Below are 9036 nucleotides of genomic sequence, written 5' to 3' on the forward strand. Positions count from 1 at the left end.
TAGTATGCATTATTTAAATGTGCCCCTCATTTTGTACTAATTTTTATAAAGGGATTGTAATGGATTTAAATATTTTTGTACTTAAAAAATATAAATTCTCTGGGCCGGGAGATTGGCCTAGTAGTTAAAGTGCTTGCCTAGCATGCATGAAGACCCGGGTTCGATTCCTCGGTACCACATATAGAAAAAAAGCCGGAAGTGGTGCTGAGGCTCAAGTGGTAGAGCTCTAGTCTTGAGAAAGTCCAACGACAGTGCTCAGGCCCTGAGCTCAAGCCCACAACTGGCAAAAAAAAAAAATATAAATTCTCAGCCAGGCGTGGTGGCTCATGCCTTGATCCTAGCTACTCAGGAGGCTGAGATCTGAGGATCATGGTGGCACTAAAGAACGTGACACTCTTATTTCCAATTAACTACCAGAAAACAGGAAATGGTGCTGTGACTCACGGGGTAGGGTGGTAGCCTTGAGATGAATTGCTCAGGGACAGCACCCAGGCCCAGAGTTCAAACCTCACGACTGACAAAAAAAGAAATATATATATATATACATTCTTTTTATTTATATATATATTCCTATATATATATATATACACTCTTTTTTTTTACAAGGATTCACTTTTTCCAGATATTGGTCTTTTTCAAAGTTGATCTTCCTGATCTATGGATATTTAAAATGTCTCAAGAATCTAAATAAATCATATGAAAATAAACGACCGTAAAACCTGAACTCTGACTATGAAATTTTAAAACAGCCTCAGGGCAGTGTAAATAAGTTTGAAAATCACAAGCTCCAGGCCACAAACGTGCTCATTTACCTTGCTACTATGCATTACACACAAATAACTGTTGATAGACAAAGAAATTATAAGAGACTAAACTGCTAAACTGTGGTATTCAACTAGAACCAGCATGAATATAGCTTACCAAAGTGATACCCTGAGATACAGCTTCTGAAGAAAATCAGTTGCCACAAAATCAGATTATAAAAATGGTAGAGGAACACAAATGATGTTTAAAGATACATAACTATGAACATAGAGTTGCTAGAAAAATGATAAATCAAGGAATTATGTATCCTCCAGATAACCCAGTAACTCTAATAACAGTGTATAGTTGAAAATCTTGATTAAAAAAAACTCAAAAGAATGACTACATGGTAACAGATTCAAAGTGACAGACACTGCAATGAAATTAGGAAAACAATTTATGAGACAAGTGAAAAAATTTAGAAATTATATTCTAAAAAATAACAAGGAAAACTTAGAACTGAAATACTCATTAAGTAAAATAAAATATGTCTGAGAATGTGAATCACTGACTAAAATGACTGAAAGATGAGCCGGGCAGCGTGGCTCACGCCTCTAATCCTAGCTATTCAGGAGGCTGAGATCTGAGGATCAAGATTCAAAGGCAGCCCTGGCACAAAAGAACCTAAGACTCTTATCTCCAATTAACCTCTAGAAAAAGGAAAGTGTGGCTTGGCTCAAGGGTAGGGCAGTAGCCTTGAGCTGAAGAGCTCAGGGACAGCGCCCAGGCCAGAGTTCAAGCCCCATGACCCACCAAACAGACATATTTCACATATTTCTATGTAGCCCTTGCTGGCCTCAAACCTTGGACTCTCCTAGCAGAGGTTTACAATAGGGCAAAACCTAGATACATAAGGCCATATAGGATGACGCTAAATGAAAGGACCTCCAAGATATAGAAACAAGAGCCATATAAGGTGTGACTGTTGTCCTTAATGTACTGTTATTTCTCATCTCTTTTGTTGTCCCTTGGTTATCTCATACATTTACAATATCTCATCTTGCTATCTGATATATGTATATTTGTTTATTTGAAATATGATATGGAAGGGGGAAAACAAGATGAGGGGGGGAGGTGGGGGAGAGAAATGGGGACCAAAACGCGAGAAAGGGCATCAATGTATGTGAAGTAATGCTCCTTCTATCTGGCAAATATAATGTAACCCTTCTATTAATTACAATAAAAAAGAGGCAAAAACAAACAAATAAATAAATAGAAAATTTAAAAATAAAGTAACTGAAAGAACATCTAAACTTTAAGACAGGTTCTCTGATGTATCACAGTCAGACAGTAAAAGAAAAGAGGACAAGAGAATAGCTATAACCTTTGAGAACATCGACATATCATTAAAGGAAGGAATGAATCTGCTCTTTTGTGTGTGTGTGCGTGCGTGTGTGTGTGTGCGTGTGTGCCAGTCCTGGGGCTTGAACTCAGGACCTGAGCACTGTCTTTGGATTTTCTCAAAGCTAGAGCACTATCACTTGAGCCACAGGACCACTTCTGGCTTTTTCTATGTATGTGGTACTGAAGAATTGAACCCGGGTCTTTGTGCACACTAGGCAATCACTCTATCACTAGGCCAAACAGCCCCAATAAATAAATCTACTTTTGAAGTATCTGAAGTTGATGGATACGGGAAAAGACACAGAAACTTTCTTCTATGAAATAATAGCTGAAAATGTTTATGGATTTGGGCAATATATGGACATCTATATCTTGGAAGGCCAAGATAGGTGCTTATTTAGACATAACCATAAAAGGTGTTTACCAAAGCCAAAAGGAGAAGACAAGTTGAGAGCTCTAATTAAACTGCAAAAGAACAGCACAAAGCCAAACTTAAGGATATTCCTATTAACCTAACAGCAATAGTAACCGTATAGTCCAGGAGGTGGTGTTCTAAATTCTAAAGGAAAATACTATACCCAGAAGATCTATCCTTCAAGATAAAAATAAGAGCATCTAAATAAGAATATCTGAAGTCCTTCCAAGAAAATCCAAAGCTGAGGGAATTGAAACCTCACAAAATATGATTGACAGCTCTCTGTCCAGAATCAAAAGAAAGAACTTTCTAGCATGAAAATACATAAAGAGCCAGCTATGGAGTAATTACTCTTGTAATCCCAGCACTTCTGCAGCTGAAGTAGAAGTAGTATGATTTTGAGAACAGTTTGAACTATATTGTAAGTTCCATGTCAGCTACACAGAGACCTATCTAAAAAAAAAAAAAAAAAAAAAAAAAAAAACAGAGCACAAAAAAACTTCAATAATCTAAAACAAATAAAATAGAAGAGGAAGACAGAAAGAGCTGATACACAAGAGAAAAATGTATAATAAACTTTATCAGTACAGTAAACCACTAAAAGTGGGATTTTTTTGCCAGTTCTGGGGCTTGAATTCAGGGCCTGAGCACTGTCCTTAGGCTTTCTCAAGGCTAGAGCTCTACCATCTGAGCCACGGTCTCACTTCTTGCTTTTTCTATGTATGTGGTACCAAAGAATCAAACCTGGGCCTTCATGATTGCTAAGTAAGCACTCCTATCACTGGGCCAAACTCCCGGCCCAAATAAACCATTGAAATGATGCAAAGATGTACAACAGAGCACAAAAGAAAACTATACTTAAAGCAGAAGAAAGTCAGTAAGATGGCAGGACAAAAAGACAGTTACTACATCCACCATGGACAACAGCATATAGAGATTTACCATATGATTCAGAGCTATATATCCAAAGGAAATGAAATCACCATACAAAAAGCATACCTGTATACCCATGTTAATCAAAGCACTTATCACAATGGTCAAGATATGGAATTAGTCTAGATGCCATCAACAAATGAATGGATAAATTAATTTATACATATGCACATAATATGAAGTATTTTCATCTGCAAAGAAGACTGAAATTCTGTAATTTGAAAAACAGTTTTATTTTGCTAAGCAAAATAAACCAGACACAGAAAGACACATTTTACATATCTCTATGATCCCTTGCTGGCCTCAAACTTGTGATTCTTCTACCTCCATCTCCCAAGACAGGGCTGATTGAGACTATAGATATACACCTTGATTCCTGTCTCCATCCTCAGCTTTTTGTTTTTATTTCAGTCACTCCTTATTTGTTGAAGACATATTCTGGATATTATAGTGTGATTACAGAAAATGAATAATTCTCCATCATCCCTAGAGATGCTCAAAGATTCGTAAAAATATAAACCAGGATACCAGTAATTTCTAACACCTTAACAAGTTCTCTCATCATATAGCCACATCAATCAGACAATTAAATACCAAAGGGAACTTCCTTGGGCACAATTGTCCAGGAAGAAAGACCTACCAAATAAATATTGAGTTTGGGAAGGGCTCTAGTCCAAGCACAGAGTATGGCATTAGCAATGTCTCACTCATAAAACATGGAGCACTTTGGAGCTGCAGTTTGATGGGTCATGACAGAACAGTGGATATAGAGAGAAGACTGAAACAAGCAACACAATCCATTGTGGTGTGACATGAAAAGGAATTCAGACTACTTTTTAGTCAACTGGGTGTCACTGAGTGGTTTCATACTCAGATTTGTCTTTCTAACAGATAGAATGGGAACTGGCTGACCATATGGAATTTATATGAAAGAGATGGAAATCAGAAGCAATAGCTTTGCCTTCTGAATTCTTAGGCCTCTTGTTAATGGTTAGCAGCTATGTACACTGCCAAACCTTATTTTATTTGTGATCTTATCTGTAATCAATGAACTTTCTATTCTATGCACAAGCATTAAAGAAATATAAAAGTGCAGAAAGTCAACAGGGCTTTTTCCTGAATAACCCAAAGTAGTGTAACAGAGGACACAAAGTAAGAAATAAAGAAAAACCAGTAGTAATTATAAATACTGAGGGGTTGAGTGGCTGACACTTTTTGTTTGGGTTTTGTTTTGTTGTTGTTATTGTTGGTTGTCTTAGGGCATTGTGCTTGTCAGAGCAGAGCTCTACTTTGTGAGCCAACACTTCAGCCCGTTTTGTGTTGATTACTTTCAAGATAGGGTCTCCATGCCTTGGCCAGGCTAAATTGTGATCCTACTCTTCTGGCATCTTCATGTTGCTGATATGACAAATGCATACCACTGCACCCAGTCAAAGATTGACAAGAGGTCTCAGGAACTTATTTTGAAGGTTTAGTGAGCCTGGGCTAACTAACCTTGAACCATAATCTACCAATCTCCGTCACCTATAGCTATGATTGTATGATTGAGGCATAGTACCAACTGTCTGAATTTTATACTTCTATGTGCTTTATTTTATTTTACTCAACAAATATCAGCCTTGACTAGTATTCTTATTTGGCTTAGTGTATTATAAGGTCAGGAATGAACTTTAAAATGTCATAAACTAGCACACATTGTAAACTGTAGCCCGGTGGCTTTTACATATTGATTACAAGGTCTTCTTTGAATCATTCCAGAGTTTATCTTTTATTTATTTTTTTGTCTGTGCTGGTAGATCACACCTATAATTGTAGGAGGCAAAGATTTGAGGTCTGAAGTAAGCCTTATCAGAAAATTCCATATTATCTCCAATTAACCAGTAAAATATCAGAAGAGAAGACATGGGTCAAGTGTTAGAGCACCAGACTTGAACAAAATGTCTAAGCAAGAAAGCAAGGCCCTGGGTTCAAACCCTGTATTGTCAGTTTCACAAAATCAAAAATGAAGTTTTACTCCTTGTCATCAGTCACAAAACTAGTGCCAAAGAACTATATATGATCCAACACTTAAGTTTGTATGTGCTAAAAATATATTCTAGTGTCATTTTTTGCTTTTGTCACTTCAAATAGCAATTCTATTTTGATTAAAACTTTATGAAAATCAATATCTAAGAGCTTAAGTGTTCTGAGACCGTTCTTGTTGCTTCTATAGGAAATCATATATGTTCATGATCTTCTAATGAAAGAGTAAGTAGAAAGATGACTTTTTTCCCTAAGTTTAGGTTCCAATTTAGACCATGTCATTGGAATAGATTGGGAAACTTTTCACAAAGTTGAACTGTAAACTTAAGGTTCTTTTTCAGTTTTTATTTTTTAGCTTTGTTTTCTTTTCATGGCTTGACAAAGGAGTTTCATTTTCAATATGTGTATTTATGAGTAGTGTCTGTTGATCAGTGTCACATCTTCCATCATTCTAATCCCACTCATGTAGCTCAGTTATACTCATCTCCTTATTACCCAGTTTCCCTTTCACACAAACACTTGGGGTATCATGTTGATATTTACTCACCATTAGTCTTGGTACTCGTCTGCCTCTCATCCCCTTAAGTATCATCCTCCTCAGACTTAAGATTCTTGAATGGAATTTTGTCACTGTCCCATGGGTCACATCCTACTTTGGCTGTGGCATTTATATTCTCATCAACAGTGCAATAGGCCCCTTTATTTCCCCCACATCCCTGCTGACATGTGTTGTTCAAATTTACAGTGGTGGCCCATCTAACTGGGAATGGAATCTCAGAGTTGTTTCAATTTACATTTCCTTTATGGCCACGGATGACAAACATTTTCTCATGTGTATCTTTTTTTTTTTCTTTTTTTTGCCAGTCCTGGGCTTGGGCTCAAGGCTTGAGAACTGTCCTTGGACTTTCTCAAGGCTAGCACTCTACCACTTGAGCCTCAGCACCACTTCTGGCTTTTTGCTATGTATGTGGTACCAAGGAATCGAACCTGGGTCTTCGTGCATGCTAGGCAAGCACTTTACCACTAGGCCAAACTCCCGGCCCCCTCGTGTATCTTTATCATTCTTACTTCTTCTTTTGAGAAGTCTTTCCTTAGGCTCCCTTCCCCATTTAGTAATTGGTGTATTAAGTTTATGAGGGGTTAGTTTCTTGAGCTCCTGTATATGTTGGATATTAGGCCTTTGTTTAATAATTGCTTCCCCCAATCTTATGACTGTATTTCCAGTTTAGTAACTATGCCTTTAGCTGTGCAGGAACTTTTCGCTATCCCATTTATCAAGTGGGATCCTATCTGTTGTGCCCCTGAGGCTCTTTTTTTAAGACGTTTCTACCATTGCCTATATGTTATAGTGTTTCTCTTACTCTTTATTCTAAGTTTGAGGTCTGATGTTGAGGTCTTTGATCCACCTGGAATTGATATTGGTGTATAGTGACAAACAGGCATCTGCTTGTCATTTTCTGTATATGGATGCCAAGCTTTTCCAACACCAGCTATTGAAGAGGCTATTTTTTCCCATGATATGTCATTGGCTCTCTTATCAAATATCAGATAACCATAAATGTGTGGTTTTATTTCTGAGTCCTTTAATCTGTTCCATTAATCTTTGGGTCCATTTTTGTGGCAATACGAAGCTATTTTTATTATTATACCACTGTAGTAGAGCTGGAGATTTCATATTGTAATTCTACCTTCATTGCCTCTTTCTTTCTTCCTAGAATTGTTTTGGATATTTTAGATCTCTTGTTTTTCCATATGACCTTTGGATTGTGTTGTTTATCTAAGTAAAGAATGTCATTATGATTTTGATAAGGATTAGCTTGATTTTGCATATCAGTTTTGGTGATACAGCCATTTTCACAATATTGATTCTACCCACCCATGAATGTAGAAGGTCTTTCTATTTCCCGGTGTCCTCTTTGATTTCTTTCTTCAAATTTTTATTGTTTTCACTATGAAGGTCTTTAATATCTTTGCTTAGGTTTATTCTTAGGGTTTTGTTTTTGATGCTATTGGAGGGTTTTTGTTTCATGATTTCCCTTTCTGCTGGTACATTGTTGGCAAACAGACAGGCTACTGATTTTGTAGGTGAATTTTGTATCTTGCTACTTTGCTGTTTCAACCATTTCAAATGGTTGATCGGTTTTAAGAGCTTGGGAATGGAGTGTTTGGGGTTCTTTTACATAAGATCAAGTCATCTGCAAATAGGGATAGTTTGACTTGTTCTTTTCCTAATTGAATGCCTTTTGTGTCCTTTCATTGCTTGGTTGTTAGGGCTATGAATTCCAAAACTCTGTGGAAGAGGAGTCCAGAGAGTGGGCATCCTTGCCTTGCTCTTGATTTTAAGTGAAATGGTTTTGGAGTTCAGTATGTCGACTACTGGGCTGTCATATATAGCTTTTATCATATTTTTTTTTCTTTTTTCCTTGCCAGTCCTGGGACTTAAACTCAGGGCATGAGCACTATCCTTGGACACTTTTTGCTCAAGATTAGCGCTCTGCCAATTGAACCACAACACCACTTCCAGCATTTTTTTGTGTATGTGGTACCAAGGAATCCGTCTCAAGTCTTCGTGCATGCTAGTCAAACACTCTACCACTAGACCATGCTCCCGGCCCCAGCCTTTATTATTTTAAGGAATGTTCCTCTGTTCCTAGGTTTTCCTTTATATTTGAGTACAGATTTTGAAAGTAGTCATTTGTAATCATTTGGATTTTTGGATGATTATTGTAAGGTTTCCTGTGGCATTACTACTTTTATTGATTTTAATCTCTTTGTCAGTCTTACTAGTGGTCTTTTTTTTTTTTTGCCAATCCTGGTGCTTGAATGCAGGGCCTGAGTACTGTCCTTGGGCTTTCTTAAGGCTGCAGCTCTATCACTTGAGCCATTGCACCACTTTCAGCTTTTTCTATGTATATGGTACTGAGGAATTGAACCTGGGTCTTTCGGCAAGTACTCTCCCGTTAGGACAAACTCCCAGCCCTGGTCTGTCAATTTTATTGATTTTTTAAAAAGTTTCTACTTGCTTAATTTTTGTCCCAATCTTTTGCTATCTCTCTCCATTTAGTAGTTTGGGGTTTAGTTTGTTCTTGTTTTTCTAGCAATTTTAGTTGCATAATAAGGTGAATTGCATGAGCTGTTTCTGTTTTTGTTATGAGTGTACTAAGAGCTGTGAATTTCCTGCTCAGCATTTGCTATAACCCAGATCATCCCTTGTGATGCTTTTTTTCATTTCCCCTCATAGCTTTAAAAATCTTTTTCTCTATGTCCTTTCTTTGAATGTCAATGTTTCTTCTGAATAAGATGGGATGGACAGGAAGAAAGGAAACCGTAGAGCAGAGACAAGCCAGAAATAGTCACCAGATGAGTTAGTTATTGTACCACATATCCTGCTTCTCACAGGTTAGGGTACAACACATAGCCCACATCCTGTCTAGAAGAAGAATTGACTATACCACACCCCCAGGGACAAAAGTTCAATTGGAGGCCTTAACTACATCTTATTACAATTGTGGCTTTGT

The sequence above is a fragment of the Megascapheus bottae genome, chromosome 5 (genome assembly GCF_031878675.1).
Source record: "Megascapheus bottae isolate mThoBot1 chromosome 5, mThoBot2.hap1, whole genome shotgun sequence".
NCBI lineage: Eukaryota > Metazoa > Chordata > Mammalia > Rodentia > Geomyidae > Megascapheus > Megascapheus bottae.